This window comes from Mesoplodon densirostris, chromosome 12, assembly GCF_025265405.1.
Source record: "Mesoplodon densirostris isolate mMesDen1 chromosome 12, mMesDen1 primary haplotype, whole genome shotgun sequence".
Taxonomy (NCBI): Eukaryota; Metazoa; Chordata; class Mammalia; order Artiodactyla; family Ziphiidae; genus Mesoplodon; species Mesoplodon densirostris.
In genome coordinates, this window is record NC_082672.1 from 14,955,698 (window position 1) to 14,974,583 (window position 18,886).

At 38.1% G+C, this 18,886-nt stretch overlaps 1 pseudogene; it reads right to left on the minus strand.

Annotated features, from left to right (window-relative positions):
* Positions 1–11,668: 11,668 nt before the first annotated feature.
* LOC132499809 (ubiquitin-conjugating enzyme E2 E1-like) lies at positions 11,669–18,262 on the minus strand (annotated as a pseudogene).
* Positions 18,263–18,886: the final 624 nt, after the last annotated feature.

An 18,886-nucleotide genomic window follows, 5' to 3' on the forward strand; every position in this document is an offset into this window, starting at 1 on the left:
AAAACATCTAGTCAAGAAAAATAAATTTGTGACACCCGTACCAAAAAAGTGGGCTTGTCTTCTATTTCCTATAACAAGATGGAATGTGTTATTTGCATGGCAGTTATACTAAGTGCTCGAGTATAAACTTAAGAAGAAGTCAGTACAATCCTATCTGATACCACTGAAAACATGGACTTATTGGTCTACTAGATTATAAGCTTTGCAATATCAAAGACCTTGACTTCTTGTCCATTGCATCATTAGCAGTTAACACCAGGCATAGCTGTAGCTCAGTAAATATTTTCTGAATGTATGCATAGCCCTGTTGTCTCTTCATTTTATGGTTATATTGTGAGGCAAAATCCAAAGGATCAATAATAGTTCTAAATCAAGGCAATAGTTTGAATCACAATTATTTCTAGCTATGAAATTAAGTGCTATTGAAAAAAATCAATGGCATTGAGAATGGATTTAAGTTTTCTGGAGGAATTTTTCAAGTTGATAAAGTTCACGTAACATGGCAAGTAGGGATTAATGTGTCCAAAACTTACATTTTCTTCAGAGTGGAAACTGCTTGTGCCAACCCCAAATCCATTTCCTTCAGTTTAATGGAATTCCAATTTAAATCGTGCATCCCCCCAACCTCACCACCAACAATCCCAGCTTCAGAGGGAGATTCCAATTAATCCAAGGTAGTCCACTGGTCAAGGGGTGAGTACACCACTTAATTTGACGGGAAACAACTAACATGCCATGCTTTTAGGAAGAGTTTTTCTCTGTCCCCTTATTGATGTGAACAAGAAAACATTACTCCACAGGCTGTTGACATCAACGTTTTGACAGTACGGTGACCCAGTCTCAGGGTGAAGTGGACGGATGGGAAATGACAGAGCAGAAGTTGTAAAGGACCTGAGACTTTGATGACATGATTAAGCCAGTGACCCAACCAACTGTGGATTCCACCACTCATGTGGAATCTGTTACATGAGATAAATTTTCTAATTGTGTAAACCAGTTTGAATTTTCTGCTAAAATACCTCCTAACTGATATTTCCCTTATAAAAGATAGTTTTTTGAGAGAAGAACTGATACAGGTTTTTGGAGGAATGCTCAAAATACTAATCAGTCTTTAATGTTACTGAGGGAAGGATTTACCATTTAAAGATAAACTTGATCTTGCTTTTTATTTATACTGAGAAAACTATTTTTGTAAGAGTAGTAGAGAAAGTAGATATTGAAAGAATGAACATGTATTCATTTTTTTCCTTATTCAACAAATATTTATTCAACCAGTTCCTGTTTATGTACCTTATAAACTATTTCATTTGATACCCACAAAACTCTATGAAGTAAATACCATTAACCATGTTTTAGAAAAGGAAACTAAACTTATAGAGGTTAAACAATTTGACTTAATATCATGGAATCCCTAGGTACCAGGACCAGATCCTGCAACCGCCTAACTTCAAAACCCAACTACTCCCCACAGCCCTGCATTGCCCTCCATAATTAGGTTTGGCAAAAATTGGGTCTAATACCAAATTTGGAAAGCTGATAGTAAAAAATGGTATATATCCATTTATACAGGGTGTGTACACCACTGTAAACTGGGAAAGACATTTTGGAAATAATAAATGGTAAGAGTATACACATGTGTGTGTGCACACACACATACACATCTATATCTATCTAATGTATCCATGTATATTCTTAGATATAGCAATCTTATTCTTGGGAATTTGTCCTCAGAAAATAGTTCAGTAGAAGGGAAAAGTATGTAGATGCTTTTGGAAGGAGCAGTTATTATCTTTTAAATTGGAGGTAATTTTTCAAATTCCAAAATTAATAAAATAGTTGAAAAACTTCTGGGGTGAAATGTTATAATAAGCTATTATGCATATATAGCAAGTAATTATTAACACTGTAGAAACATTGGAAAGGTTTTTTAATACCATTGTAAGTCAAAGAGCCTAATGCAAATCATATGTCTTCTATTTTAAAATAAAACGTAAATGCATATGAATAGAGCAGAGTGGAATCCACACCAAAAAAAAAAAAAATTAAAATAGATCATGATTAACATGGTGGGATTTTGCATGGGTTTAAATTCTTTATTCTTTTGTGCTCTTTAGAGCTAAACTTCTTTTATTTATATGTGATCTACTATTACAAATAGATTTTAAACAATTTGGGAGTCAAACCATTTTCTGGAAACTTAAAGTTGCTAGTAACTAGCTGATCATACTTTAGCTTGGAAACATAATTGGCTTTCATCAAAGGGATCTCCAGTGGGCTATAGAGTTCAATCATTCGTCATCAATAGAAATTTACATCTTTTAAGTTCTCTAGAAATAGCAACAACTGAGAAAAAGTATACTAAAACAGTGTTCAGCATTGCACCTGAGAGATGAGCCCCAAACTTTTCACTGGTATTTATTTTAAGACATGTTTTGAATAGACAGATTATTTATACAAAGATCTAACCTCAATAAGGTTGGGGTAGCTTCAACTGGATTTTATTTGCTGTGGAGCCCTGACAAATACATGAGGGGTTTTTGGTTTGGGATGTCTCTTTTCCTACCAGTGTACAGTACCTGATTTCTAAGGCAAATGACAATCAGACAGGTTTCAACAAATCTAGCATCTGAAGACATCAAAATGATAATTTTAAATTATAAGATCTTTAACTTCCTCATTGCCATAACCTCACTGGTGTGTGTGTGTGTGTGTGTGTGTGTGTGTGTGTGTGTGTAAATACAGTGGGCACACACATGCAGTCAGAGTCAAGACCAGGGATACTGAAGATCAGAATACATTTAATAGTAAATCGTCACTTCTAAAGGGTGTAAAATGACTGTAATGGTTGCTCCTCAGTAAGAAATGAAAGTAAATATTTCCTTAGATTCCCAGAGGCTGCCATTCAATACTATAAGCTTTTGTTAATAAACAAATTTAATCAGATCTTTTCTTCTGGGGTTCAAGAAGCCATGCTTAGAGAGATGCCTTGTGCAAATAAACTTGCAAGACCAGATTTTCCAATGAAGTCTTGGCAAAACTATTGACAATTCAGACATTCAAATCTACCCAAATGTGTAAGAGGATAACAAGATAATAAAATGTTCCAGAATCTGCAGGATTAGGATGCAAATTAATAGTCGTATCCATACATTAAAGCACACTAATGTACTCTTCTTAGGAAAAATGGATCAAAATATGGAGAACTATGTTCTTTCCACATGGCTCAGAATCTCCTAGACTTATACTCTGATGTTAAATAGAATACCAGTGACCAACCCAGCTTGTCACTACCTAAGGTTCTTTGATAAATAGAAAAGCACAAGGCAAACAAAAGTTTGGACCATCCTCCTTGGTTTTATAAGAGTCAGGCTGGAGCGGAGTCAAGATGGCAGTGTGGGAAGACATGGAGTTAGCATCTCCCTACAGCTAGGGCACCTGCTGGGCCGCTGGTGAAGGACTCTGACACCCAAGGAGATGAGAGGAACCCCAAAGTGAACCAGTGGCTTGCGGGATCTTGGTTCATGAGACCGGGGTTGGGCCGAAGCTCCTGCCGTGGGAGCTCCGAGTCCGAACCACTGGACTGACAGAGAACCTCAGACTCCAGGGAATATTCATCAGAGTGAGGTCTCTTAGAGTTACTTATCTCAGCCCCAAGACCCAGCTCTACCCAGCAGCCTACAAATCCCAGTGTTGGAAGCCTCAGGCCAAACAATGAATAAGACAGGAACACAATCCCACTCATAAAAAATTAAAAAAAAAAAAAATGAGACGGCAAAAAAATATGTCACAGATGAAGGAGCAAGGTAAAAACTTACAAAACCAAATAAGTAAAGAGGAAATAGGCAATCTACCTGAAAAAGAATTCAGAGTAATGATAGTAAAGATGATCCAGAATCTCAGAAATAGAATGGAGGCATAGATTGAGAAAATACAAGAAATGTTTAACAAAGATTTAGAAGAACTAAAGAACAAACAAACAGAGATGAACAACATAATAACTGAAATGAAAAACACACTAGAAGGAATCAATAACAGAATAACTGAGGTAGAAGAACAAATAAGTGAGCTGGAAGACAAAATGGTGGAAATAACTGCTGAGGAGCAGAAAAAAGAAAAAAAATGAAAAGAATTGAAGACAACCTCAGAGCCTTCTGGGACTACACTAAACACACCAACATTCGAATTAGAGGGGTCCCAGATAAAGAAGAGAAAAAGAAAGGGTCTGAGAAAATATTTGAAGAGATTATAGTTGAAAACTTCCCTAACATGGGAAAGGAAATAGTCACCCAAGTCCAAGAAGCACAGAGAGTCCCATACAGCATAAACTCTAGGAAAAACACACCAAGACACATATTAATCAAACTAAAAAAAATTAAATTCAAAGAAAAAATATTAAAAGCAGCAAGGGAAAAACAAAAAATAACATACAAAGGAATCCCCATAAGGTTATCACCTGATTTTTCAGCGGAAACTGCAGGCAAGAAGGGAGTGGCAGCAAATACTTAAAGTGATGAAAGAGAAAAACCTACAACCAAGACTACTCTACCCAGCAAGGATCTCATTCAGATTCAATGGAGAAGTCAAAAGCTTTTCAGATAAGCAAAAGCTAAGAGAATTCAGCACCACCAAACCAACTTTACAACACATGCTAAAGAAACTTCTCTAAGCAGGAAACACAAGAGAAGAAAAAGACCCACAAAAACAAACCCAAAACAATTAAGAAAATAGTAATAGGAACATACATATTGCTAATTACATTAAATGTGAATGGATTAAAAGCTCCAACCAAAAGACACAGACTGACTGAATGAATACAAAAACAAGACCCATATATATGCTGTTTACAAGAGACCCACTTCAGACCTGGGGACACATACAGACTGAAAGGGAAGGGATGGAAAAAGATATTCCATGCAAATGGAAATCAAAAGAAAGCTGGAGTAGCAATACTCATATCAGATAAAATAGACTTTAAAATAAAGAATGTTATAAGAGACAAGGAAGGACACTACATGATGATCAAGGGATCAATCCAAGAAGAAGATATAACAATTGTAAATATTTATGCACCCAAGATAGGAGCACCTCAATACAGAAGGCAAATGCTAACAACCATGAAAGGAGAAATTGACAGTAACACAATACTAGTAGGGGACTTTAACACGTCACTTACAGCAATGGACAGATAATCCAAACAGAAAATAAATAAGGAAACACAGGCTTTAAATGATACAATAGACCAGATAGATCTAATTGATATTTATAGAGCATTCCACCCAAAAGTGGCAGAAAACACTTTCTTCTCAAGTGCACATGGAACATTCTCCAGGATAGATCACATCTTGGGTCACAAATCAAGCCTCAAAAAATTTAAGAAAATTTAAATTGTATCAAGCATCTTTTCAGACCACATTGCTATGAGATTGGAAATCAATTACAGGAAAAAAAACTGTAAAAAAAAAAAGAAATGAAGAAAACAATAGCAAAAGTCAATAAAACTAAAAGCTGGTTCTTTGAAAAGATAAAGAAAATTGATAAACCCTTAGACTCATCAAGAAAAAAGGTGAGAGGACGCAAATCAAAAAAATTAGAAATGAAAAAGGAGAAATCACAACTGACACTTCAGAAATACAAAGGATTATAAGAGACTACTACAAACAACTATATGCCAATAAAATGGACACTCACGAAGAAATGGACAAATTCTTGGAAAGGTACAATTTCCCAAAATGAATTAGGAAGAATTAGAAAATATAAACAGATGTATCACAAGTAATGAAATTTAAACTGTGATTAAAAATATTCCAGCAAACAAAAGTCCAGGACCAGATGGCTTCACAGGTGAATTCTGTCAAACATTTAGAGAAGAACTCACACTGGTCTTTCTCATACTCTTCCAAAAAATTGCAGAGGGAGGGAGAAACACTCCCAAATTCATGCTATGAAGCCACCATCACCCTGATAAACCAGAAAAAGATATCACAAGAAAAGAAAATTACAGACCAATATCCCTGATTAATATAGATGCAAAAATCCTCAACAAAATAATAGGAAACAGAATCCAACAACACATTAAAAGGATCATACACCGTGATCAAGTGGGATTTATCCCAGGAATGCAAGATGCTTCAATATATGCAAATCAATCAATGTGATACACCACATTAACAAATTAAGGAATAAAAACCATATGATCATCTCAACATAAGCAGAAAAAGTTTTTGACAAAATTCAACACCCATTTATGATTAAAAACTCTCCAGAAAATAGACATAGAGTGAACATACCTCAACATAAAGGCTATATATGACAAACCCACAACAAGCATCATTCTCAATGGTGAAAAACTGAAAGCATATCCACTAAGATCAGGAACAAGACAAGGATGTCCACTCCTGCCACTCTTATTCAACATAGTTTTGGAAGTCCTAGCCACAGAAATAAAAAGAATACAAACTGGAAAAGAAGAAGTAAAACTGTCACTGTTTGCCAATGACATGATAGTATACATAGAAAATCCTAAAGATGCCACCAGAAAACTACTAGAACTAATCAGTGAATTTGGTAAGGTTGCAGGACACAAAATTAATGCACAGAAATCTCTGGCATTCCTATACACCAACAACAAAAAATCAGAAAGAGAAATTAAGAAAACACTCCCATTTACCATTGCAACAAAAGGAATAAAATACCTAGGAATAAACCTGCCTAAGGAAGCCAAATACTTGTACTCAGAAAACTATAAAACACTGATGAAAGAAACCAAAGATGACATAAACAGATGGAGAAATATACCATGTTCTTGGATTGGAAGAATCAATATTGTGAAAATGACTATACTACCCAAAGCAATCTACAGATTCAATATAATCCCTATCAAACTACCAATGGCATTCTTCACAGAATTAGAACAAAAAATTTTACAACTCGAATGGAAACACAAAAGACCCTGAATAGCCAAAGCAATCTTGAGAAAGAAAAACGGAGTTGGAGGTATCAGGCTCCCCAACTTCAAACTATACCACAAAGCTACATTAATCAAGACAGTATGGTACTGGCACAAAAACAGAAATATACATCAATGGTACAGTATAGAATGCCCAGAGATAAACCCATGCACATATGGGCACCTAATTTACAACAAAGGAGGCAAAAACATAAAATGGAGAAAAGACAACCTCTTCAATAAGTGTTGTTGGGAAAACTGGACAGCTGCATGTAAAAGAATAAAATTAGAACAATCCCTAACACCATACACAAAAATAATCTCAAAATGGATTAAAGACCTAAATGTAAGACCAGACACTATAAAACTCTTAGAGGAAAACATAGCAAAAACACTCTATGACATAAACCACAGCAAGATTTTTTTGATCCACCTCCTAGAGAAACAGAAATAAAAACAAAAATAAACAAATGGGACTTAATTAAACTTAAAAGCTTTTGCACAGCAAAGGAAACTATAAACAAGACAAAAAGACAACCCTCAAAATGGGAGAAAAAATGTACAGTGGAGAAAGGACAGCCTCTTCAATAAGTGGTGCTGGGAAAACTGGATAGGGACATGTAAAAGTATGAGATTAGATCACTCCCTAACACCATACACAAAAATAAGCTCAAAATGGATTAAAGACCTAAATGGAAGGCCAGAAACTATCAAATTCTTAGTGGAAAACATAGGCAGAACACTCTATGACAAATCACAGCAAGATCCTTTTGGACCCACCTCCTAGAGAAATGGAAATAAAAACAAAAATCAACACATGGGACCTAATGAAACTTCAAAGCTTTTGCACAGCAAAGGAAACCATAAACAAGACCAAAAGACAACCCTCAGAATGGGAGAAAATATTTGCAAATGAAGCAACTGACAAAGGATTAACCTCCAAAATTTATAAGCAGCTCATGCAACTCAATAGCAAAAAAACAAACAACCCAATCCAAAAATGGGCAGAAGACTTAAAAAGACATTTCTCCAAAGAAGATATACAGACTGCCAACAAACACATGAAAGAATGCTCAACATCATTAATCATTAGAGAAATGCAAGTCAAAACTACAATGAGATATCATCTCACACCAGTCAGAATGGCCATCATCAAAAAATCTAGAAACAATAAATGCTGGAGAGGGTGTGGAGAAAAAGGAACACTCTTGCACTGCTGGTGGGAATGTGAATTGGTACAGCCACTATGGAGAACAGTATGAAGGTTCCTTAAAAAACTAAAAATAGGGCCTCCCTGGTGGCGCAGTGGTTGAGAGTCCGCCTGCCGATGCAGGGGACACAGGTTCGTGCCCTGATCCCGGAGGATCCCACATGCCGCGGAGCGGCTGGGCCCGCGAGCCATGGCCGCGGAGCCTGTGTGTCCGGAGCCTGTGCTCCGCAACGGGAGAGGCCACAGCAGTGAGAGGCCCGCGTACAGCAAAAAAAAAAAAAAAAAAAAAAAAAAAAAAAAACTAAAAATAGAACTACCATATGACCCAGCAATCCCACTACTAGGCATATACCCTGAGAAAACCATAATTCAAAAAGAGACATGTACCAAAATGTTCATTGCAGCTCTATTCACAATAGCCCAGAGATGGAAACAACCTCAGTGTCCATCATCAGATGAATGGATAAAGAAGATGTGGCACATATATACAATGGAATATTACTCAGCCATAAAAAGAAACGAAATTGAGCTATTTGTAATGAGGTGGATAGACCTAGAGTCTGTCATACAGAGTGAAGTAAGTCAGAAAGAGAAAGACAAATACAGTATGCTAACACATATATATGGAATTTAAGGGAAAAAAATGTCATGAAGAACCTAGGGGTAAAACAAGAATAAAGACACAGACCTACTTGAGAATGGACTTGAGGATATGGGGAGGGGGAAGGGTAAGCTATGACAAAGCGAGAAAGAGGCATGGACATATATACACTACCAAACGTAAGGTAGATAGATAGTGGGAAGCAGCCGCGTAGCACAGGGAGATCAGCTCAGTGCATTGTGACCGCCTGGAGGGGTGGGATAGGGAGAGTGGGAGGGAGGGAGACACAGGAGGGAAGGGATATGGGAACAGATGTATATGTATGACTGATTCACTTTGTTATAAAGCAGAAACTAATAATATATATATATATATATATATAAATGGGAGAAAATATTTACAAATGAAACAACAGACAAAAGATTAATCTCCAAAATATACAAACAGCTCATGGATCTCAATATCAGAAAAACAAACAATCCAGTTAGAAAAATGGGTGGAAGACCTAAATAGATATTTCACCAAGGAAGGCATACAGATGGCCAAGATGCACATGAAAAGCTGCTCAACATCACTAATTATTAGAGAAATGCAAATCAAAACTACAATGAGGTATCACCTCACACCAGTCAGAATGTCCATCATCAAAAAATCTACAAGCAATAAATGCTGGAGAGGGTGTGGAGAAAAGGGAACCCTCTTGCACTGTTGGCGGGAATGTAAATTGATACAGCCACTATGGAGAACACTATGGAGATTCCTTAAAAAAATAAAAATAAAACTACCATATGACCCAGCAATCCTACTACTGGGCATATATCCTGAGAAAACCATAATTCAAAAAGAGACATGTACCACAATGTTCATTGCAGCATTCTTTACAATAGCCAGGACATGGAACCAACCAAAATGTCCACTGACAGATGAATGGATAAAGAAGATGTGGTGGGCTTCCCTGGTGGCGCAGTGGTTGAGAGTCCGCCTGCCGATGCAGGGGACACGGGTTTGTGCCCCTGTCCGGGAAGTTCCCACATGCCGCGGAGCGGCTGGGCCCATGAACCATGGCCGCTGAGCCTGCGCGTCCGGGGACTGTGCTCCGCAACGGGAGAGGCCACAACAGTGAGAGGCCTGCGTACCGCAAAAAAAAAAAAAAAAAAAAAGAAGATGTGGCACATATATACAATGGAATATTAGCCATAAAAAGAAATGAAATTGACTTATTTGTAGTGAGGTGGATGGACATAGAGTCTGTTATACAGAGTGAAGTAAGCTAGAAAGAGAAAACAAATACCATACGCTAACGCATATATATGGAATCTTAAAAAAAAATGGTACTGATGAACCTAGTTGCAGGGCAGGAATAAAGAGGTAGACATAGAAAATGGACTTGAGGACATGGGGTGGGATGGTGAAGCTGGGGCGAAGTGAGAGTAGCATTGACATATATACACTACCGAATGTAAAATAGTTGACTGGTGGGAAGCAGCGGCATAGCACAGGGAGATCAGCTTGGTGCTTTGTTATGATCTAGAGGTGTGGGATAGGGAGGGTGGGAGGGAGGCTCAAGAGGGAGGGGATGTGGGGACATGTGTATGCATGTGGCTGATTCTCTTTGTTGTGCAACAGAAACTAACACAGTATCGTGAAGCAATTATACTCCAATAAAGATCTATTTTAAAAAAAGAGGCTTAACAATATTTTTATTTTGAAATAGTTTCAGATTTTAAATGAAATTTTGCAAAAATAGTACAAAATATTCCCACATATGTTTTACCTAGATTCCCCAAATGTTAACAACTTATCACACTTACTTTTTCATTCTATCATTCTTACTATCATTCTATCTACCTACTTATCTATCTACCTATTTATTCTTTTTTCCTGAGATATTTGAGAGTAAGTTGCCAACATAAGGATGTACGTCCTCAAAACAGGTTATTTTATTTTACTTAACCACAGAATTCTGATAAAAATCAGTAAGTTCATACAGATACATTACTGTTGTCTAACCTATAGATCTTATTCAGATTTTACCAATTGTTTTACAAATGCCCACTTTCTGATTCAATATCCAATGCAAAATCAACCTTGCATTAGTTGTCATGTCTCTTTAGCCTCTTTTAATCTGGAACAGTTCACGATCTTGACAATTTTGAAGAGTTCCAGCCAGCTACTTTGTAGACTATCTCTCAATCTGGGTTTTCCTTTTTTTTGTTTTGTTTTGTTTTAATATTGTTTATTAGCACAGTAACAAATGCAGACTTCAGTAGTCCTCAACATAGAACCAATCCACTGAACAACTCCTATTCCATGTCTTACAGTTAACAGCTAGAGGTATTTTACTACAGGTTTTCACAAGTTCTGATGCAAACCTCTATCTTTTCATAAGAAAGTAGATTGGCATATAAAATAAAATACGTAACTACTCATTTCCTATACGGTGTCGTATAGCCATGTGTCCATTTTATATATATGAGATGACAGTCTCTAAAAGCTGTTAAACATCAATGTTCCCTTCCAAGAAGGGAAAACAAATTCCAATTTTTTAAAACAAAAAACTGTATAGTCTTGTAAGGACTTGACATAAATGGCCATGTGTGTAACCTGTACAAATTAAGCTGTTTCACATTACAGACTACAAGCAACTGAACCCAAATGTCTATTCTTCTCTGTACTGCATTTCAGTTAATATTGCAGAACTAATGACAGTTTTAAACGTTGCTATTGCCAATTCTGTCTATTGTAGCAAGATACCTTAAGTTACAACAAAATCTTAGGAAATAAGACTGAATGATATCTGTTATAAAAATACCCTACTCTTTACCAACTCCCACCCTCCCCTACCCCATCAAAATCATAAGCAGCTCTCTCTGTGACAGACAAATAATGTAAAGTATTGTAAAAATCCAATTTATGTAGCGTACCCCTTGGTCCACTGTCTGGCCAAGCTGTCATATTCTGCTCTGTTGGTCATATACTGAGTGGCAATACTTCCCACCAAGGGGTCAGCAGGATTACAGTCTGTAAGAAGTGAGCAGATAGAAAGAAGGACTTTAGATATGGTTAGTGCTGGACTCCAGTTATCTTTCAGTATGTCCAAGCAAATAACTCCTTGACTTAATACTACAAGTGATAGATTCTTGTCCGAAATGCAACCTTTGGAGGCTTGAAGGGATATTCTGGGGTAAAAGTGATATCAAAGAAGAATACACCACCCTCATACACGGACCCTGGAGGCCGTAGGATGGTTGATCTCCATTCATAGATGCTATCGCCTTTGGGACCAGCACTGCAGTTGGGTGGAGGGTCTAAAGTGATGTCCGCCAGCTGCTTCTGAATCCTCTTGGCGCTCGTGGAGAGGGGTTTGGAGTTTTTGCTCATGCTGACTTTACTCTCCTTCTTCTTGGGGGTGTTTGTTTCTCGGTTTGCTGGTTGGAGGACGAAAATGCGGAGGAGCTGGTGCTGGCCCTCGAATTTTCATCCGCAGAGCGACCCCCCACCCCCACCCGGCAAACAGCCCCTCTCTTCGTGTCTGGCTGCTTTGCTGCGGCTGGGCCTGGCCACTCGAGTCTTTCTCTCGCTGGGAGAGAAGTGGAAGTGCAGCAATAGCAAGTACTAAACAGGTAGTGGCTTCCCCCAGCCACACACGGGGGCACACCCCGCTCCTCCCCGCCCCGCCCCTCCCACACCGGCCCCGTCCCACCCACGTGGGCTCCCCGCCCCCTGGACACCTCCAGGGAGAGGGGCGCGAGCAGCACTCGGGGGACCCCGGGAAGCCCGGTTCCCTCCGGACCTGGGACGCTGGGCCCAGGGGGCAAGGGCTGTGAATTTTCTCTCAAGTGGTCTGGGGACAGCCCTGGGTTTTTCGGATGTTTCCTTTGACTAAATTCAAGTTGTGCATTTTGGGCAGGAACATCACAGAAATGATGTTGTTCCTGCTTTGTGCATCACCTGTGCCAGTTTGCTTCATTACTGATGACATCACCTTTGATTACTTGGATAAGGTCGTGTCTGGCTAGATCTCTTCCTCTCCATAAAGTTAATATTTTCCCTTCCCAATTAAAAAGTATCTTGTGTGGCAGTACTACAAAGCTATAAAGAATATTCTGTTTCTCATCATATTTTTCCTTCTTAGTTTTAGCATCCATTGATAATTCTTGCTTGAAGCAATTATTGCTCCATGCTCTCCACATCTTACCTCCTTCCTGCACACACAGCTGAAATACAGTTCCTAGCCCTCTTCCTCAGAAAGACAGTACAACTTGTTCTAGCCCATAAACTCTGACTGCAGGTGGTGTATGTCCCTTCCTGGTTTGGCCCCCAATTGTCTCATATTAACCTACAAGGTCTTTGTCAGTCAACTGAATGCATAAGATCTAATAAAGGACTCCAAGAAGTCTTTGGTAATTGTGGAGCCACTAGAACCTTAAATCTAAGCCATTCAGGGAGTCCTGTGAGCTTGGATGGGGGAAATGTATTTTCATGAATTTTAACTGGACCTTAGCATTCCCTGTATTTATGAATGTGGTCAGTGGTTACAACAGTGTTAGCAAAATGTGCCTTTGTCTCCCATAGAAATCACAGATATTTCATATCACATTACACTTGATGCAGATATCTTGAAATATATTTACCTGTCACTATTCTGTAATTAACTTTGAATTTTGGTTACTAGCTCTTTTTTTTTTTCTTTTCCACATTTACAAACACTATTCTTAGAGGAGGCCCATAGGCATCGCCAGACTGCTAAAGGGCTCCAAGACATAAAATAGGGTAAGTTGGATGGAGCTGATCCCTGAGTCACCACTTGGTGGGGAGCCATCGGGAAAGCAGGTGCAGAATATTTGCATTAGAATTTGTGTGTGAGAGAGAAATAAGCCACTGAGATTTATGATGTTATTTGTTCAGCAATTATCCTGTTCAGACTAACAGAAAGAATGAAGTCACAAATTTGGAAATTAACATACATAGGAAGATAGTTGAAGCCATGGGATCGGACGTGATAATTGAAGAAGGAGAAAGGAAAAGAAGCCAAGTGCTGAACTTAGGGTAAATATTATATTTTGAAAAAGAAAACAAAACAAACAAAAAAACTGCTTAAGGAAGCAGACAGAGTAGAAGAAATGCAATAGTAGAAAGACAACCAGAAATATATGGGGCAAGAAATTATAGAAATGACACCATGTTTTAATTCCTCAGATGTCTTCATATAGAAAGTCCTTATATGTGGTCTCTGCTAAAAAGATAAGAAACGAAAATATTTGGGGTAGGTTTTCTGAAATATACCTAGAAATTTGCTAAATGACAGGTATAGTACTTCTCCAAGTCTAGTTTCTTTAGCTATAAAAAAACTGCTATTTAGATTAGAAGAGGTAATAAAAGCAAACACATGCAAAAGAATCTTGTACAGCTTCTGACGTGTACCTGTCCTAAATAAAATTGTCTCTTTCTCTCCTCAAACCTTCTCCTCTACCATTTCACAGACTATCCTAGAACTTAAGAAGTAAAGAGTACATTAAGAAAACTGTAAACATTCTGAGTCAAAAGCATTGGTATTAGACTTATTATACTAGTTATATTATGAATATTCTACCTATAAAACTAAAATAAGCAAAATCATGATTAGAATTCAACCAGCACCTTGAGATTCTATTTGGGAGACAGACTGAGTGATAATTACAGAAAAGAGAGGCTGTGATTTTAAAATGCCACTCAAAGAGTATCAAGAAAACACACCACAATTTGATGGGGTTTTGTACCAGGGGTCCTCACGAGCTATACAAAAATGCACATAGGGGTACTGGCACAAAAACAGAAATATACATCAATGGAACAGGATAGAAAGCCCAGAGATAAACCCACACACATATGGTCACCTTATCTTTGATAAAGGAGGCAAGAATATACAATGGAGAAAAGACAGCCTCTTCAATAAGTGGTGCTGGGAAAACTGGACAGGGACATGTAAAAGAATGAAATAAGAATACTCCCTAACACCATACACAAAAATAAACTCAAAAAGGATTAAAGACCTAAATGTAAGGCCAGACACTATCAAACTCTTAGAGGAAAACATAGGCAGAACACTCTATGACATAAATCACAGCAAGACCCTTTTTGACCCACCTCCTAGAGAAATGGAAATAAAAACAAAAATAAACAAATGGGACCTAATGAAACTTAAAACCCTTTACATAGCAAAGGAAACCATAAACAAGACAAAAAGACAACCCTGAAAATGGGAGAAAATATTTGCAAATGAAGCAACTGACAAAGGATTAATCTCCAAAATATACAAGCAGCCCATGCAGCTCCATATCAAAAAAACAAACAATCCAATCCAAAAATGGGCAGAAGACCTAAATAGACATTTCTCCAAAGAAGGTATACAGGTTGCCAACAAACACATAAAAGAATGTTCAACATCACTAATCACTAGAGAAATGCAAGTCAAAACAACAATGAGGTATCCCCTCACACCGGTCAGAATGGCCATCATCAAAAAATCTATGAACAATAAATGCTGGAGAGGGTGTGGAGAAAAGGGAACCCTCTCACACTGCTGGTGGGCATGTAAATTGATACAGTCACTATGGAGAACTGTATGGAGGTTCCTTCTATAACTAAAAATAGAACAACCATACAACCCAGCAATTCCACTACTGGGCATATACCCTGAGAAAACCATAATTCAAAAAGAGTCATGTACCACAATGTTCATTGCAGCACTATTTACAATAGCCAGGTCATGGAACAAACCTAAATGTCCATCGACAGATGAATGGATAAAGAAGATGTGGCACATATATACATGGAATATTATTCAGCCATAAAAAGAAATGAAATTGAGTTATTTGTAGTGAGGTGGAGGGACCTAAAGACTGTCATACAGAGTGAAGTAAGTCAGAAAGAGAAAAACAAATACCGTATGCTAACACATATATATGGAATCTAAAAAAAAAATGGTTCTGAAGAACCTAGGGGCAAGACAGGAATAAGGACGCAGACATAGAGAATGGACTTAAGGACACGGGGAGGGGGAAGGGTAATCTGGGACGAAGTGAGAGAGTGGCATGGACATATATACGCTACCAAACGTAAAATAGATAGCTAGTGGGAAGCAGCCACATAGCACAGGGAGATCAGCTCGGTGGTTTGTGACCACCTAGAGGGGTGGGATAGGGAGGGTGGGAGGGAGGCAGACACAAGAGGGAAGAGATATGGGGATATATGTATATGTATAACTGATTCACTTTGTTATAAAGCAGAAACTAACACACCATTGTAAAGCAATTATACTCCAATAAAGATGTTTTAAAAAAATGCACATCGGTCCTTAGAAACTCAACTTGAATCCCTCCAATGCCTATTGCTGGTACCCCTCTTATCTCATGTTCTTCTATCACAAACACAAAATGAAGGGGAGGGGAGGGACGCTAAAATGTTAATCCATCAACTTTAAACATATATATATAACTTTAGCTACATGTTATTTGTTCAGTTGTTTTTTTGATTGTTTGTGGGGGTTTTTTGTGGTACGCGGGCCTCTCACTGTTGTGGCCTCTCCCGTTGCGGAGAACAGGCTCCGGACACGCAGGCTCAGCGGCCATGGCTCACGGGCCCAGCCACTCTGCGGCATGTGGGATCTTCCCAGACCGAGGCATGAACCCGTGTCCCCTGCATCAGCAGGCGGACTCCCAGCCACTGCGCCACCAGGGAAGCCCTGTTCAGTTGTTTTAATAATGGATGTGGATGTCTTACATAGAAAAGAAATATGAAACTGTATGCATTCTAAAACATTCACTTACAAAGTTGCCTGGAAAATGAAAAAAACAGATTAACATTGCCACAGTCTTTAAAACAAAATCTACCTCTCATGTGCTTAGAAAAGTTTTATTAAGCAGCACTTGGAATCACCATTTCCAAAATATGGATTTGAGCAAATGAAAGCGTTTTGATAGGAGTCCTTTAATTGCATCTCTTTCTTCTCTCACCTTAGAGCTGCTTTTCTTTTACCCCAAATTGAGGAATGTGAAATTTTCTAGATTAGAGGCTGAGACTGTTTCCGTAATCAGCAGCCATCTATACAGAATGACAATAGAACTGAAAAGATTCTAACCTATGCCACCAAAAAATTTTCCTAAGAATTGACTCTATGAAAAACGCCAGAATCTGAGTGACAAGTCCTAGCAACTCCTCCCTCTTACAGTTTCAGGAAGAAAGTGCTGCCATCTACAGGACGTATATGGAAATAATGCCTACAAAAAAAGATGGAGAGTCTTTTGGCTTTTATAGTTGTAAACAGCTAAAGAGAAAAAAAAAAGCATGACAAAGGAGAATAATAAAATGTACCCGCTTTCAAATTCATTTACTAAATATTTTCTACTTCTCTGTTTTCTAATCTTCAGCCACTAACCATATGTGGCTAATAAGCCCTTGAAATGTGGCTAATGTGACTGAGGAATGAAGGGTTTTTTTTTTTAATTTCATTTCATTTTAATTAACTCAATTGACTTCAAATTTAAAACTGACACTCAATTCAGTCATTGGAAAACTTTTAAAACTTTTAAGTATGTTTGTGACAAGTTGGGTATATGAATTTGCTTTTTCAACTGTAAGTTTTATGATATCTACATATAGATAAAATATGGCTGATGAAAGATGTGCTGTAAGTGAAAAATACATACAACATTTTGAAGACTTAGTCCAAAGCCAAGGAATGTAATATATCTCATTAATAATTTTTATATTGCTAACGTTTTGAAATTATGATATTTTTGATATGTTGGAGAAAATGTGTCAAGGTTAATTTCACTGGCTTCTTTTTACTTTTTAATTTGATGATTAGAAAATTTTAAGTGACACATATGACTCACATTATACTTCTATTGCACAGCACTGTTCTGATTTAAAGGACCAAAAGAAAAGAGGTAAATGTGTTCAGTGTCTTACAGAATTACATGAAGTGCTATATTATAAAATGTTCTTAGGTCCTGAGTGTTTAATTGCTATCTGGCCCCAAGATTAATAAAAACCATGCAGTAGACACTGATATTTGTATGGATTAATAGAACACAACTTTTAGAGGAAATTATCTAACATCACTTCAATGACCCTCAATGTGACTGATAAATATCTGAAAATGGTAGAAATTTTAGATCTTGATGAATGTAACTATTGATAACCATCTATATCATGGCGAATGAACTGATGACAGAAACCACACATTTTTAAAGACATTCCAATAAGTTTGTCCTCTGTTCCATTTCTTCCATCAGTTTCCAGCATTCTATCTCCAGACTAGGCACTTCAAGGACTCTACCCCAGAAATCTGCCATTACCCTTCATTCTCACAAGTGCAGGGCACAGCCTCTTCTCCGTGGTCCCTGCCTTTGTCCTGAGCTGGAAAGCAGTCCTCCATAGCATAACCACATCCTTCATGGAGGGTGTCTTCTTCCAAGCCACAAAAATCATACCTCCCCTTTCTTTCTCCTCCATATCCCATCTTTAACATATTCTTCTGTTACTTAGAAAACAAAACCAAACAAACAAAAGAAAAAACAGGCAGATGATTCAGCTGGCAGATACACAAAGATAGGGAGCCCGATGTTCCTGATGTGCCGAGACTGTCCCATTTTAACCTTGGAAGTCTCACCTTGCCGCAGACCAGGACGGATGGTCACCCTACTTGCCAATCTGACCTGTTGACAGCAAAGCAAGAGAGAGGCGAGCGTCATAGTTTATGCTCCAGCAACACCCCACTGCCTGTGTTTTCCTGCAGTTTCTAGCCTCTTTCCTTTACCACACAGCCACCTTTCTCCTTACCGCTCCCTTAACTGGTCTGATTTATGTTAACCTTTCAGCATCATTTCCCTTCCATTTCCCTTCCAAATTCTTTACTCATTCCCCCAGGCTGAGGGGAATACAGTTGTTAACACTGTATTTTAATCCTCTGTCCATCCCCCAAGGCCCCCATCGGCTGTGAGTTCCTTGAAGTCAAAACTGGAGATGACATCCATTTTTGCCTTCTCATCACCTGGTAGCCGAATGTGTGAATGAATGAAGGTTGGTGTGTCTGAGAAAGGCACCTGAGCTTCGGGCAATTTCATGTTTTTATTTTTCTTTTAAG